Source organism: Spermophilus citellus (assembly GCF_964194105.1).
Source record: "Spermophilus citellus genome assembly, chromosome: 5".
Taxonomy (NCBI): Eukaryota; Metazoa; Chordata; class Mammalia; order Rodentia; family Sciuridae; genus Spermophilus; species Spermophilus citellus.
Genome location: NC_138186.1, coordinates 158,074,773 through 158,089,924, shown reverse-complemented (window position 1 = coordinate 158,089,924; position 15,152 = coordinate 158,074,773). Strand labels below are relative to the sequence as shown.

The following is a 15,152-nucleotide window of genomic DNA, read 5'->3' as shown; positions in this document are numbered from 1 at the left end:
CATGAGCTCTTTTTCTAGGAAGATGCTTATCTTCGAGAATTCATGCTAAGCAAAATAATCCAATCCCAAAAAACCCAAAGGCTTAATGTTTTCTCTAATATACAGATGCTAATTCACAATAAGTTGGGGGGGACACTAAGAAGAATAGTGTTACCTTAGATTAGGTAGAGAGAAGTGAAGGGAGGGGAGGGGGAACGTGAAGATAGTAGAATGAAACACACATTATTACATTATGTATATATGTGACTACATGATCAATATGATTCTGCAACATATACATTCAGTAAAATGAGAGATTATAGCCCATCTATGTGTGATATACATAAATGCATTCTACTGTCATGTATAACTAATTAAAACAAATTTAAAAAATTTTAAAAACTGGTTCAATTGAATAGCATAATATATAATATAATATCAAGGAATGTTGACTGTAGTCACTGTGTATATACTGCACAAGCTTAATTCATTTCCAGGGATTCTCTCCACTAAGTATTGCAAAAGCCTAGAATGTTGAGAGGCTGGAAACATAGGCATTTTCTCATTTATCAAACACTAGAAGGCTGGACACACTTCCCATTGCATAAAAAGACACAGCAAAAGTAAAAATTTTTTACTTTTGTTATATATTTTAGTTTTATTATTGTCACCCTTAAAGCTTTATAACAACATCCACTGAAGAGTACCAAAACTACACAATTGCTCTCCCAACACATGCACATCAGGTAGCTGAAAATTAAATTAAAGAACCTTTTTTCACTTGTTTTTCATGGAAGACAAATGTCCTATCACTGTCAACTCCAGGCCTATGCAGTCAGAGTGTGAAAGTTTTAATATATTTCTCTCAAGCAACATCTAAAGATAAATTAAAATCATAGAAATTCACACAAAAAATGGTAATAATACAGAAGAATATCCCTTACCTTAAAGGCTTGGTGCCAGAGCATTTTAGATTTGGGATTTGTTTAAATTTGTTATACAAAATGAGAGCTCCGGGCTGGGACCCAAGTCTAAACACCAAATGCATGTGTTTCGTATACACCTTATATGCATGGCCTAAGGATAATTTTATAAAATATTTAACAAGTCGTCATTTTGACAGCATCCCATCACAGGAGGCCAGGTGTGGAATTTTCCACTTGTGGCATCAGGTCAGAGCTCAAGCACTCCCCCTGCTGACCAGAAAATGCAGAGTAAGTAACTTCTTCCAGTCCTCACTTCCTCCAGAAAGGACTTGGACATTGTCAGCTCAGGCATTCACCTTACAGATAATTGAGGACAACTTCCTCATCTGAAAGACCAAGAAATCAAGACTCAAAGAGGCCAAGGCGCGGCGACGAGGCCGGCTGGACCCAGCCAGGGCAGCGGGGCGAGCAGCGTGGATAGGGCTCTTGGGGGCGCTCGCGGCAGGTGGGCGCGCTCACTCTGGGCTCTTTTAGCTCAGCTCCCTTGCTGGCTCCTGCCTATCTTGGCAGCCAGGGAGGCAGCAGGATAAGGCGGCGGCAGTGGCTGGGCATCAGACAGGGCTTCGGATCGGAACCTGGACTGGATCTGCTCCCTGTTCTGGTCCTGGACTTATGGGATCACCAGGGGTGGTCCAGTCACCGTCATCATTGAGGAGGCCCAGGGTACCCCTAGCTGCACCCCATCACCAGCAAGGCCCTGGTCACAAGACAACACTGGTAGAGCTCAGATTGCCTACTGGCTGGGAGGAAGCCTATACTCTCAGAGGTGCAAGATCCTATCTACAGAGGCTACCCCAGACGTGCTCTCTGTTGGAGAAAGAGTTCAAGAAAATGAGCAGAAGCCCTCAAGGCCTCCTGAGGTCTGGGCTTCCAACTGGGGCACTGTCACTTCTACCACTTTCCCTTGGCCGAAGGTAGTCATGAGGCCAGCTCAGATTCAAGGACTGGAGACATAGATTGCTTTTTTTGATGGAAGAGGTTGCAAACTCACATTGGAAAAGGTTGTCGATTCAAGGAGGAAATGAAAATTGGGACTTTTTATTTTTATTTTTGTCATCCACATAGCATGTTACAAAAATATTACTGAACCCAGCTGAAGTTTATGATTCCTCCTTCTCAAATAATCAGGTAACACTTGGTCTCAGGCAGAGCGTTAATCATATACTCCTTTGATTATATACAAAAATTAAGTGGACACATGTGAGGATTCTTATTTTAAAACTTTTTTTTTTTTTTTTTTTTTTGAGACAGGGTCTAAGTTGCTTAGGACCTCAAGAAGTTTCTGAGGAAGGCTGGCCTTTAACTCACAATCCTTCTGCCTCAGCCTCCTTCGCCTGGGCCAGTATGCCTGGCTACAACAGATAATTCTAAACTTCTGTAAAATAAGGTGATTGATTGATTGGTTGATTGATTTTTAGGCATGTGTGGGTTTGTTTGTTTGTTTGTTTGTTTTGGTTTCTTTCTTTCTTTCTTTCTTTTTTTTTTTTTTTTTTTTTTGGTGCAGGGGATTGAACCCAGAGGCACTTTACCACTGAGATACATCTCCTATTTTATTTTATTTATGTATGTATTTTATTTTGAGACAGACTCTCACTAAGTTGCTTAGGGTCTTGCTTAAGTTACTGAGGCTGGTCTTGAACTCATTATCCTCCTGACTCAGTCTTCATAGTCACTGGGATTACAGGTGGGTACCACTGCCAACCCATCTATTTTTTCATTTTGATTCTGGTTTAGTTGGTTTGAGATCCTGTCAGTTAGTTAAAGCCCACAAGGCCTGAGTACTTCTATTTTGGGGAATGGAGAAGATGGGTTTCAATTTGTTTCTGAAAAGGCTTTTAAGATGACCTTCCTGTTCTGTTGATGAGAAAAAAAAAAAATCTGTATGTGTTCAGTACAGACAGAACCATTAAAGGCCTAACTGCACAGCACATGAACAAGGCTCAAGGTACTGAAGAGAAGGAGGACCTCTGAAATGGCAGAAGGACAATAAGTCACTTCATTCACACGGATTCTGCTTACTGCTCAATGTCAGGCTAATTAAAGTTGGAATTGTAAGAACTTCCTGGGGAAACCCTCCACCACCACTTCCTATCTGCAGGTGATTGAATCTGTGGATGCTGAACCCATAAATATGCAGGACTGACTATATGCTCATTTAATAGTTTTGTTATTTGCACTGTCATTTTTTAAGAATATTTTAAATATATTTTTCATTAGAAATTACATTTGTAAGCTATTTAAAGATATGAAATATTAATAATATATGCAAATTTTAAAGGATAATGATTTAAGTAATTTATGTAATGCTATTGTTATGTAATAAGTCAAATTCTAAAATGCAAAGATCAGATCAGGATTTTCAGATCAATATTTTCTAGGTTTTGTATATAAAGTTTTTTGCATTGGTACAAACAATAGATTTTTTTTATAGAGATACTACCATTCTATTTATTTATTTATTATTATTTTTCCTTTATTTATTATTATTTTTTTATTATTAGTTGTTCAAAACATTCCAAACTCTTGACATATCATATTTCATACATTTGATTCAAGCAGATTATGAACTCCCATTTTTACCCCATATACACATTGCAGATTCACATCCGTTCCACATCCACTTTTTTACATATTGCCATACTAGTGTCTGTTGTATTCTGCTGCCCTTCCTATCCTCTACTATCCCCCCTCCTCTCCCCTCCCCTCTCCTCCCATCTTCTCTCTATACCCCATCTACTGTAATTCATTTCTCTCTCTTGTTTTTTCCCCCTTTCCCCTCACTTCCTCTTATATGTAATTTTGTATAACAATGAGGGTCTCCTTCCTTTACCATGCAATTTCCCTTCTCTCTCTCTTTCCCTCCCCCCTCTCGACCCTGTTTAATGGTGATCTTCTTCTCATGCTCTACAATAGATATTTTAAATGTAAATATTCAATTTCTTACTTGTTGCTGTTAGTCTTTTTTGTTTGTTTGTTTTGTTTTCTTTTTTTTTTTTGGTAGTTCAACACAATACTTTTATTTTATTTTTATGTGGTGCTGAGCATCGAACACAGCACCCAGCATGTGCCAGGCGAGTGCTCTACCACTAAGCCACAACCCCAGCCCACTGTTAGTCATTTTGAAAGCTTAAAATGTGTGAGGAACCAGAGCAAAATTTCTTTATCTTTAAACCACAAACTTGGCTAATAGGCTAAAAAGTAGGAAAACAGTAGTGGAAGTTTTACAAATTCCCACAACCACCTAGAAATGATTTTAGGAAAAGCATTTTATTACAAGCTCATAGATAGGGACTCTTGAAAAAGAAGAATTAGTACCAGTTACTTTCTTGCCTTTCACCCTTTAGTCAGACTTGGTCACTGAGAGGAGCAAGACAAGTCAATCTACATAATTGAAACTGTCTTCTTCTTGCAATGCAGGTCAAGATTTCTGTTTCTTTTTGGGTTTTGTGCTGGGGATCAAACCTATGCCCTTGCTCTGTTAGTCAGCTTTCCATCTTTCCATCACTGTGACAAAATATTGAGAGAATCAATACAAAAGATTCCCAGTTTGGGAGGTTTCATTGCTTTTGGGCCTGTGGGGCAGCATACCATGGTGGGAGTACAGAACTCCCACTAATCCCCCCATGGCATCCCCCCCCCATTTTAAGTTTCCACCAAGTCCTAATAGTGCCACACTAGGGCCAAGTCTTTAACCCATGGGCTTTGGGGTACATTCTAGATACAAACTATAGTATTAGTGCATGCTAGGCCAGTGCTGTGCCACTGAGCTTTTAACTCCAGTCCCCAGGTCAACTGGAAATAGTGTCACTTCTGAATCAAACAATATTTTTTATCATACTGATTAAATGTGATGGTAAGATTTTTTTAAAAAAAAAACTTTTCAGTATGTGTTTTATTATGAAAATTTAATTATGTACCAAATGATAACTTAAAAATATAGAACATTTTTCTCCATAGAACTTTCTCTAACACAGGTGACTAGGAGTGTAATTGAAGTTGGAAGGTATGTGCATTTCACCTTTATTGAAAAAAATCTAAATAGTTTTCCTAAGTAGATTTATTAGTAGCATTTGCCTCTGTACTATATGAGTCTGTGTTATTCCAGCACAGACTTTGTCAGCACTTAAGAGTGTCCAATTTTGGCATATTTTGCCAGTCTATTGGATCTCAATATTTTCTCCTTGTGGTTTTAATTTGTATTGCCCAGATTAATGAAACAAATTGTCTTTTAATACAACAAAAAAGACCCAAAGGAATTAAGAAACTTATCAAGATGATAGGAGTTGGTTTTACCACCGAGATGTGCTAATCAACAAATAGAGCTGCAGTTGACTTTGCGGTATCATGGGTAAGCACTACACTTAGACTATTTTTTTTTTAGAGAGAAGAGAGGAGAGAGAGAGAGAGAGAGAGAGAGAGAGAGAGAGAGAGAGAGAGAGAGAGAGAGAGAATTTTTTTAAATATTTATTTTTCAGTGTTTGGTGGACACAACATCTTTATTTTATTTTATGTGGTGCTGAGGATCGAACCCAGCGCCCCGCGCATGCCAGGCGAGCTCGTTTACTGCTTGAGCCACATCCCCAGCCCCTAGACTATTTTTAACTGAGCCTTGCAACAGTATTTCAAGGTAGACTATACTTCCTCCTATTTTAGGGATAGGGAAATAAAATTGTGGAGATCCAAGATGGCAGGCTAGAGGGAGACTTCATTCTTTGTGTCTCCGTGACCTGGGATTCAAGTAGTGGGAATACTATTTCTTTGCAAGTTATTAGAAGACCCTGAATGCTGCTCCAGCACAGGAATCCTAGCCACCTTGCCAAGCAGGACCAGGGGCATCAGCACCCATGCAGGACCCCCTGCTGCTGTTTCCATGTAGACCCCCATCTACCAACATGAGGCTCTCCTGGTCACCTCCATCTGCAACCACTGCTATAGTTTTCTATAGATGGTAGCTGGCACCTGAGGATAAAGGACAGGATCTGGAGACAGCTGCCAGCCACAACACTGCACGCCACAGAGCTGCACCCTGATCACACCACCCAACACCACCTCAGGTCATGACTCAACACCCCATCTCTGAAAGCAGCCACCTCCATCTTGGGACTCCTTTGTTGCAACTTTACTTGAGGCAACTCCCAGCTTGGGACACTGGCTAGGACCTAGAAGCAATATCAAGGTACTTATAGTCCCCAACTCCCCCCTCTCCCCCACAGCCACTAGCCCAGCACAATGATTGCAGTAACACAGCTGGTCCCCAGCTCACAAAGCCTGACCCTGAACTGACCAATAGAAACCAGCTCTCTCTGTGACAGGTGTGCAGTCCCCAGAGCACAGCCCACAAGACTTCCAGAGAGAGAGGTTCCTGATTAGGAAGTAAAAAGGGAGAGGGTGAGTGAGATACAGTTTAGAGACTAAATTAGAGATCAGGATATGTGAGGTCTACAGGCAATATAAGGAGACCAGACGCCCACATCACCCAAGTGGGCCCCAAAGGAGAGCCTTGGGATGCAGTCTCCCAACAGGGACTGGCAGGTGCTCCAGGAGCCCCACCCCCAACACCACTCTCTCACCCCAATGACCTTCACCATCCAGAGGGTGGAGAGACCAGCAAACAACAGACCACCCCACCTATTGGATGAGAAGGGAAGCAGGAAACATACTCAACTCCAACAGAAACAATCCTTTAATTTTCCTTCGATTTTTTCCTTTTCTTTTCTTTTCCTTTCTTTTTTCTTCTCTCTCTCTCTCTCTCTCTCTCTCTCTCTCTCTCTCTCTCTCTTTTCCCACCTTCACATCCCCAACATTTGTGAAACCAAGTACTTTTCATGGATTAGGCTACTGAGAACTGGGATGTCTGATTAGTATATTACAGTTGTGTTATATATTCTTTTATCTCCTATTTTTTACATTTTTTAAATTTTTCTTAATTTTTACTTATTTTCTGTACTCTCTCTATTGTCTTCTCACTTACTTGTCTCCCCAAATCACTTTCTCTCTTTCTCCTGCTACTAGACAACTTCTTTTGATTCCACTTTCTTGCTTCCTTTGATCTAATAACTATATCCACACCTCCCACCTCTTCAATATCTCATCCTACACCTCAATCCCCAGTTCTCTCTTAGTCCACCATCAGAAACTGTAGACCCTTTTGAAAACCTACTGTTTATATTGTATATAATAAGTGAACTCACCATTTTTGTATATTTTGACAAAACCATAAACTTCTTAATGGGAGCTATTTGGTTTAAGGCTGTATGAATATTGTTTGTATCGGGATCTGTTAACATTGATTTCCCCCATAAAGGAGAAGTATTGGAACTCTGCATGACACAATAAACCTCTAGGGTAAAAACTGTAACAACTTGGATCCGCAGTGCTAGAAGGGAAGACACATGAACAACATGAAAAAACAAGGGAAGAAATTGCCCCAAACAAACTAAGATGCTACATTATTAGAGTCCATGGCTAACACAGCAGAAGAAATGTCGGAGAAGAAATTCAAGATATACATAATTAAAATGTTCTGTGAATTGAAGGATGATATAAGAGAGCAAATATAGGCAGCAAAAGATCTTATTGATAAAGAGTTACATAAGCAAATACAGGAAACAAAAGATTACTTCAATAAGGAGATAGAGGTTCTAAAAAACAAAAAAGAAATCCTTGAAATGAAGGAAACAATAAACTAAATTAAAAAATCAATAGACAGCATCACCTACAGATTAGATCACTGGGAAGACAGAACCTCAGACAAAGGAGACAAAATATATAATCTTGAAAATAAAGATGACCACACCGTGAAGATAGTAAGAAACTATGAGCAGAACACTCAAGAATTATGGGATAACATAAAAAGACCAAATTCAAGAATTACTGGGATAGAGGAAGGCATAGAGTTATAAACCAAATGAATGAGCAATCTATTCAAGGAGATAATATCAGGAAAATTTCCAAACCTGAAGAAAGAATTGTAAAATCAAATACAAGAGGCTTACAGGACACCAAACAGATCTAAACCAAGGCACATTTTAATAAAAATGCCTAGGATACAGAATAAGGAGAGAATTTTAAAGCCACAAGAGAAAGAAATCAGATTACATATAGAGGGAAACTAATTAAGATTTCTATAGATTTCTCAACCCAGACCCTCAAACTAGAAGAACTGGAATAATATATTCCAAGAATTTATTTCAGAATAAAAATAATATATTCCAAGAATATATTAAAAATAATATATTCCAAGAATTTATTTCAGAACCAAGTTCTGAAAGGAAATGGATGCCAAACAAAATTTTATATCCAGCAAAATCAAACTTTAGGTTTGATAACAAAATAAAAACCTTTCATGATAAACAAAATTTAAAAAATTTATAACTAGAAATCCTGCAGTACAGAACATCCTCGACAAATGTTCCATGAAGAAGAAATTTAAAACAACAATGAAAATCAGCAAGGGGAAGTATTACACTAAAGGAAAAACCAATCAAAGGAGAACCAAAGTCAAGTTCAAAACAAAAAATAAACAAAAATGAATAGGAATATAAATCATGTTTCAATAGTAATCCTGAATATTAATGGCCTAAACTCTTCAATCAAAAGACATAGACTGGGGCTGGGGTTATGGCTCAGAGGTAGAGTGCTGACCTTGCACATGCAAAGCGCTGGGTTCAATCCTCTGCACCATGTATAAATAAATAAAAAATAAAGTTATTAAAAAAAGACATAGACTGAAAGACTGGATTTTTTAAAAGATACAACAATATGCTGCCTTCAAGAAACTCATCTCATAGGAAAAGGCATCCACAGACTAAAGGTGAAAGGTTAGGAAAAGAACATAGCACTCACATGGGCTCTGTAAGCAAGCAGTGGTATTCATCCTCATATCAAATAAAGTAGACTTCAAACAAAAGCTAACCAAAAAGGATAAAGAAGGATATTTTATACTGCTTAAGGGAACCATATATCAACAAGGCATAACAATTATAAATATATAATGCCCCAAACAATGAAGCATATACATTCATCAAACAAATTCTTCTCAAGTTCAAGCATCAAATAGAACACAACAAAAGAATACTGGGAAGTAAAATATCTGGGAGAAAGTTTGAGGAAACATGGGCATCCACATCACACACAAACACAGGTTTTGAACACCAGGCTGAATCTGGAACCCAGGATTGAAATAACTACTCATCTTATTGCCTTTATGGTAACTGTGTAAATGTATATGGATATACTGTATTTAGGTATATATCAAAAATCAATAAGCAAGATATAACATTATTTTTGCAGATTTTCAAACAATAACTAAATTGCATTTCAACTGAAGGGTGGACAGAGGAAACAGGAACAGGACATCCATTGTTTCTTCTTTCTACTGTACCTTCTATACCACAAAAAACCATAAAAGCTAAATGCTACACTTCCCAGACTCCTTTGCAATCTAACTCCTAGAGGTGCTTTAGATTCTGTCAATCAAATGTAACAGAACTGGAGCAGAGGCCAGGCATATGTTGCTCCTGATGCCACAATGGTTATGAAGACATGTGGTTTCTTTGCTGTACCATTAACAGAGGTTCTAGGCTGTGGTCTCTGGCTTGGAGGGCAGAGGGCAGGGCCTGTGGCATCCATTCTAAGAGTACAGAAGCTTATGGGCACAGTGTGATTCCACAGCCAGCAATGTCATTGTGGCTATTGTGGTAACCACTATGGAGGTTTCCTACCCTAACTTGATGGTTTCCTAGTTGTGCTAGAGTGATATGGTACACCCCTCCCACAGTGACTCATGCAGGTTTGGATAGCTTCCTGGGGCAAAGCAAGAAGATATTGAAGTTCACGACCTGCCAAAAGCAAAGACCTTGATAAATCCCCTGCCCTTTGTGGAGTGATCCTGAAGGACCGGACCCTCAGAGGAAGGGTGACCTGGAGGAAAACCAGTCTTCAGACCCACTGCAGTCCAGCCTCAAGGCTTCTGCATGGCCCAAAATATCTTAATCCTGAAATGGAAATAAGTAATTCTGGACTTGTGGCTACCAAGTGTGGTACAAGCAAATGAGAATAATACTAGAGGAGGGAAATACCCTAAGCATCAAATTCTTTCAATGGAAACTTTAAAAACAGCATATCTCACAGAGACCATGATAATCAAGCATTAGGATAATAAAAATGAGAACCAGCAGAACGTACAATAGAAAAAAGAAAATATACAGAAGCTGTAGATCAGAATTCTAACAGAAGTCTAGTGCATGTTACAAATGCAATTTAAAACTTTCTAGTAACAACATTAAAAAGGTCAAAATAGTTTGTGAATATTTTCCTATAACTCAATGTATGTCAACTTATATTTTTACTTAACCACTATTGTTTCAACACGTACTCACCACAGGCCACATCTCCACTTCCTCTCAGAGCCCAGCCATCCTCTTCCCACCAAGGGCTACCAAACAAATGATGAATCCAGGATCTGTGAAAAAATAGGCATTGCTTGCAGTGCACTTGGACTCAGCCATGGAACACTAATGACAGGGACACTCCATGTTATAACCAGGAAAATGCATCTTTTGACCAAGAGTGGATACCAAAACTATTGTAAGAAAGAATTCCTGCAAAATAAGAGAAAGGTAGAGTTCAAATAGTCCTTGGTAAGGAAGTTCTACAAGCTGAAATCATACAGAAGGCAAGCATATTCCTTTGAGATGAGGATTACTGATATAAAGAATATATCAGTAATATCAGAAATATTCTGACAGTAACAAAAATAGATAGCATCCTTTGAAAAGCAATTTTTTCATATTGTGGGAGGAAAAAAGAGAAAATGTCTTATCAGTTAAAAAATTAGAAAAAGGAAAACAAAAGCAATTTTCTGCTTTTCTCAAGGTCAATATTTGGCACATGCCTAACAAAACAAAATAGTCTCATGAGAAATGCACATTTTTGGCTTCTCATTTCATGTCCATCTACCATTTTTAAAAGTAAATAAATATTAATCCACTCCAGTTTTAATTCCCATCCCATAGTGCAAGCATCAGAGGCTGCAATGCTGTTCATTATTGTTGCTGGTACTGCTTGTTTGCTAGTTTGTTGAGGAGGAGGGATCTTACATAAAATGCTTTGCAAAAGGAGATCTGAAATACACCACAGTGAATCACCACATCTGTACAACCACATGCTGGTATCCTAATTAGAGTAAGATGTACTCCATGTCTGTATAAATATGTCAAATCCCATTCTACTGTCATGTATAACTAAAAAGAACAAATAAAATAAATAAATGAATAAGAAGAAGATCTGAAACAAGTTCCTGTTCCACTGTTGCTAGGTCACCTGGTGTCTGTCAGCCAGAGCTGACAGGGTCATGCCGTTTCTAAGCAGAAAAATGCTCACATGGCAGTAAACATAGAGGTATCCCATGAAGTGGCTCCAGTAATAAGTATTTCCTTGCTCATTTGTACTCTAAATGTACAATTCTCCTGATTTTACATGATTTCCAGTGTGACATTCTATATGTGAAATCCATAAATGATGATTTCTTTTCAAAAGCAAATTGTTAGTATACTTCTCAAAGAACAAGTCTGATCTTTCAAAATATTTACATATATTTATAATTTAGTCATTAAACTGCTGTTTAATATCTCATAATATCTGATGAATGAAGCTAACAGTATGCCTAGTGTTAAAGCCTATGATTAACACATGCTTCCTTGACTGAAAAGGATGATGTTTTATTAAAATACCTATTATAATTACAATAAATCTAGGATAACATGGACTGGTTTTATGAAATCTATAAAATCCTGGAAGTCAAAGTGAACTTAATGTAATTCCAGCATTCATTTTGTTTAAAAGTTTATATGTTTTTATTGAGAAAAAATGGTTTTCCTTTCCCCTTTGTAAACCTGAAGAGGGTTCTGCATGGAAATAAGATTTTCAAAATTTACACATTGGTAAGATGACTCATGGCAGAAGTAATACCATGCACCTCTTTTTAATTCTGTAGCCCTGAGAATATGCCACATAAATTAGCCAAAGCCTACATATTTCTAACATACTCCCCAAGATAAGAGACTTTAAATACAAAAAGGAGTGTTGTCTTAAATTATCTCAATGATTCTGATTTTTATAAAAGAGAGGGGAATATGAGACTAGTAGTAGCTGAATAAAACAAGAACAATGAGTTTGTCATATCTATGAGTGCACCTCAGAAGAAGTAGAGAAAGAAATTAAACCTCCCCCCCCCCAAGAGACCATGACCAGCAGCCAAGTAGACTGCAAAACTCAGCAGAGGTGACAAACCCACATCCTTCTTTCCCAGAATGCCCTGAGAAACAAGTAAGAAAGATATAGAGCAACAGACTCCTGGAAAGCCACCCTGGTCATGTGCAAATAAAGAAATATGATTTTTAAAGCATTGAAGAAAAGAATTTTATATCCAGTCAAATTCTCATTTAAGTTTGAAGGAGTTTGTATTCATTTTATGACAAATGACCCCAAACCTAACATATTTATTATCTTACAGTTCTATGGGTCAGAAATATGAGTTAGCTCAACTGATGTCTCCACTTTGGGTATCACAAGGTCAAAATCAAGATGTTAAACAGCTAAACTTTGATGTGGAAGCTCTTGAAAAGATATGCTTCCAAGGGCATTCAGAATGTTGACAGAACCCACTTCCTTGCTGGCTGTGAGCAGGGCACTCCTTAACTTTAAGGTCCACACATTTCAGATCCAGTAACAGTGCATTTAATCCTTCTCCTGCTTGGAGTCTAACTTTTCTTTCTGCTTCATCCTTCTTGACTCCAGCCTGAGAAAGTTCTCTGATTTTAAGGGCTCATCTAATGGCACTGGGCCCACTCAGGTTACCTGGAAAGATATTTCTATTGGAGGGCCAACTGATTGATAATTACAACTACAAAACACTTTCAGAGCAGTGTCTAGATTACTGAAAGAATAAACAAGTAATGGGAACTTGATAAGAGGACTCTGGAATTGTTTACAAAGTGTGCTAAAAATATTTTGAACACAGAAAGCCTATAAAGAATATTTGCTCCTTAAAGGTCCAAGTTGGCAATAGAGTAGAAGAAGGAGATTGGGAGGGAGGGAGGAGGGAAGGACATAGGGAACAAAGTCTACCAAATCATGCTATGTCCATATGCGAATGGACCATAATGAATCCCTCTTACATATATAATATTCTAATTAAAATAGGACACTCCCTATCTGACCTTGGAACATTTTGATTTCGCTTTTGTTCTCAGAGTTTTTTATGAAGGTTTAGGTTCCAGGGAGATTGGTCAAGTAGAGCAAGTGAGTCAGGAGGAGGTTTCTGGCTGCCAAACTCAAACCAGATTCCAAATGGAGATGGAATCAGCTCTAGAGTTGACTGAAAGAGTGTGAGTTGTAGATTGTACTTTCTGAAATAGATGTCATGACATTTTTGACTGATGACTGTTGCACTCATTTTTTAAAAACATTTTCCTGCATCAATTTGCACTTCTGGTCAGTGCTCTCTGGTGGAAGGAAAGAGGTCAATAAAGAGATTATGCAAGAGCCCTGCACTTAGACAAGCTGATCCCTAGCCAGGGCTTTCCTAACTAAGCAGTTAGTTCCCCCCTTTCTGATGCCACAGGCCTGAGGCCCAGGCCATGAGATGGGGCCCTGTGTGTTCTTCCTGTGTCTGAACCTCTGAATGGCTGTGTCAGAGGTGGTAGACCAGGAGCCACTCATCAAGAAGCTGGAGTCTTCTCAGGCTCAGGTGATCATTACACTAATCCCCACATTGGTTTGAGTGGGTATTTGAAGTTATTGAAATGATGTTTACCTGGTGGCTGGATAGATGTTCAAGTGATTGGATCTCGAGATAATGATGGAAGTGACCAAAGGAAACTTTAAGATGTTAATCATAGTCACGTGCTGCCACACATGCCTGTGATCCCAGCTTCTTGGAGGCTAAAGCAGGAGGATTGCAAATCGAGGTCTGCCTGGACCATTTAGCAACATGCAATCACAAAATTTTAGAAAAAAAATTAAAGGAGCAGAGGATGTAGCTCCTGATAGAGCGTCCCGGTATTCAATCTTCAGCAACTCAAAAGAAAAAGAAAGAAAGATTCTTTCTGCCTCATGCAGGCGGCAGAGCTGGACACTGTCTATCTGACCTTGGAACATTTTGCTTTCGCTTTTGTTCTCAGAGTTTTCTCTGAAGATTTAGGCTCCAGGAGCACAAAATACACTCAAAACTATCCTTGATGGCAGTCTAGCTGACAACTGCCTTCAACCACGTTGATTTCAGAGGGGATTTTTATTTTCAGAATGAAAGTGATGAGACCAAAGGGGGAAATGCAAATGGTTAAACCCCCGACCCAAGAAGTCCAGAGAGGAGGCAGGGAAGAGGATGAGGCTGGAGGCTCCAACTTACCCTTTGCTTTGGGTCCACCTTATCCAGGTAACGGCCAGGGAGGCGCGGCAAGTGCGACCCAGAGGGCAGAAGCCAGTGGCGAGGAGGCAGCAGGTGTCGCTGGGGACGCGTCCTGTTCCGCGCCCTCTCAGGAAGGGGGACCAAGGCGGGGTCCAGCACCTGGCCAGCGACGTCTCTGCCCCGGCCACGGGAGCGGAGGGGCCTCGGGCTTTAAGGTCTCCCAGGGCTCCTGAGCTCCGGACCCACTGCCAGGTCGTGCTTGGCGCCTGGGCTCAGCTTCCGCCTTAATTTATTTGGGCGCGCAGGCCCCTGAGGGGCGGGACCGAACTTACGGGGACACCTCCGTCCCCTCCTCAGTCCCCACACTTTCCCTGCGTGCTCTGTCCCGCTGATCTGCGTCCCCGTGGAAGGTTCTCCACCCTTCGCCCGCAGAGGGAACCGAAGGAGCTGAAAAGAGACAAAAAGGTAAGTGCAGGAGGACGGGAGGGCGCGAGGTGGCAGGAGAGAGCGAGTGCGGGTCCCCAGTGCCACCTGCATCCTCAGAAGTGGGGACAGAGCCGCTCTCTCCGGAGGCCCAGGAGCACGAAAGAGCCACTGTGAAAGGTTTTGAGTTTTCCCGCTGCGGGTGGCATTCACTTCTGGACTCCAGGGGCGGTGTCGTGCGTTTCCAGGGAGGGACTGCCCTGAACCCCACGAGGCCCCTTTGCCCAGCACAGAAGTCTCTATCACAGGTCGTCCTGAGTCACAGTGGCAGGCCCAGTCCCTTCCAAGTTCAA

General features: G+C 40.0%; 1 protein-coding gene and 1 long non-coding RNA gene across 2 annotated transcripts in view; one reads left to right on the top strand and one right to left on the bottom strand.

The window, feature by feature from the left end:
* The window catches only part of LOC308650088, a 60,955-nt gene extending 46,130 nt beyond the window's left edge, over window positions 1-14,825 (bottom strand). The window contains exons 1-2 of the long non-coding RNA XR_014022242.1: window positions 14,377-14,825; window positions 10,346-10,428 (exon numbers count right to left, since the gene is read on the bottom strand). This is a non-coding gene — a long non-coding RNA (uncharacterized lncRNA). The remainder of the gene's footprint in view (window positions 1-10,345; window positions 10,429-14,376) is intronic.
* LOC308650085 (UL16-binding protein 2-like) overlaps window positions 1-15,152 on the top strand; it is a 238,767-nt gene that overhangs the window by 42,370 nt on the left and 181,245 nt on the right. The gene's annotated exons all lie outside the window — the stretch shown is intronic.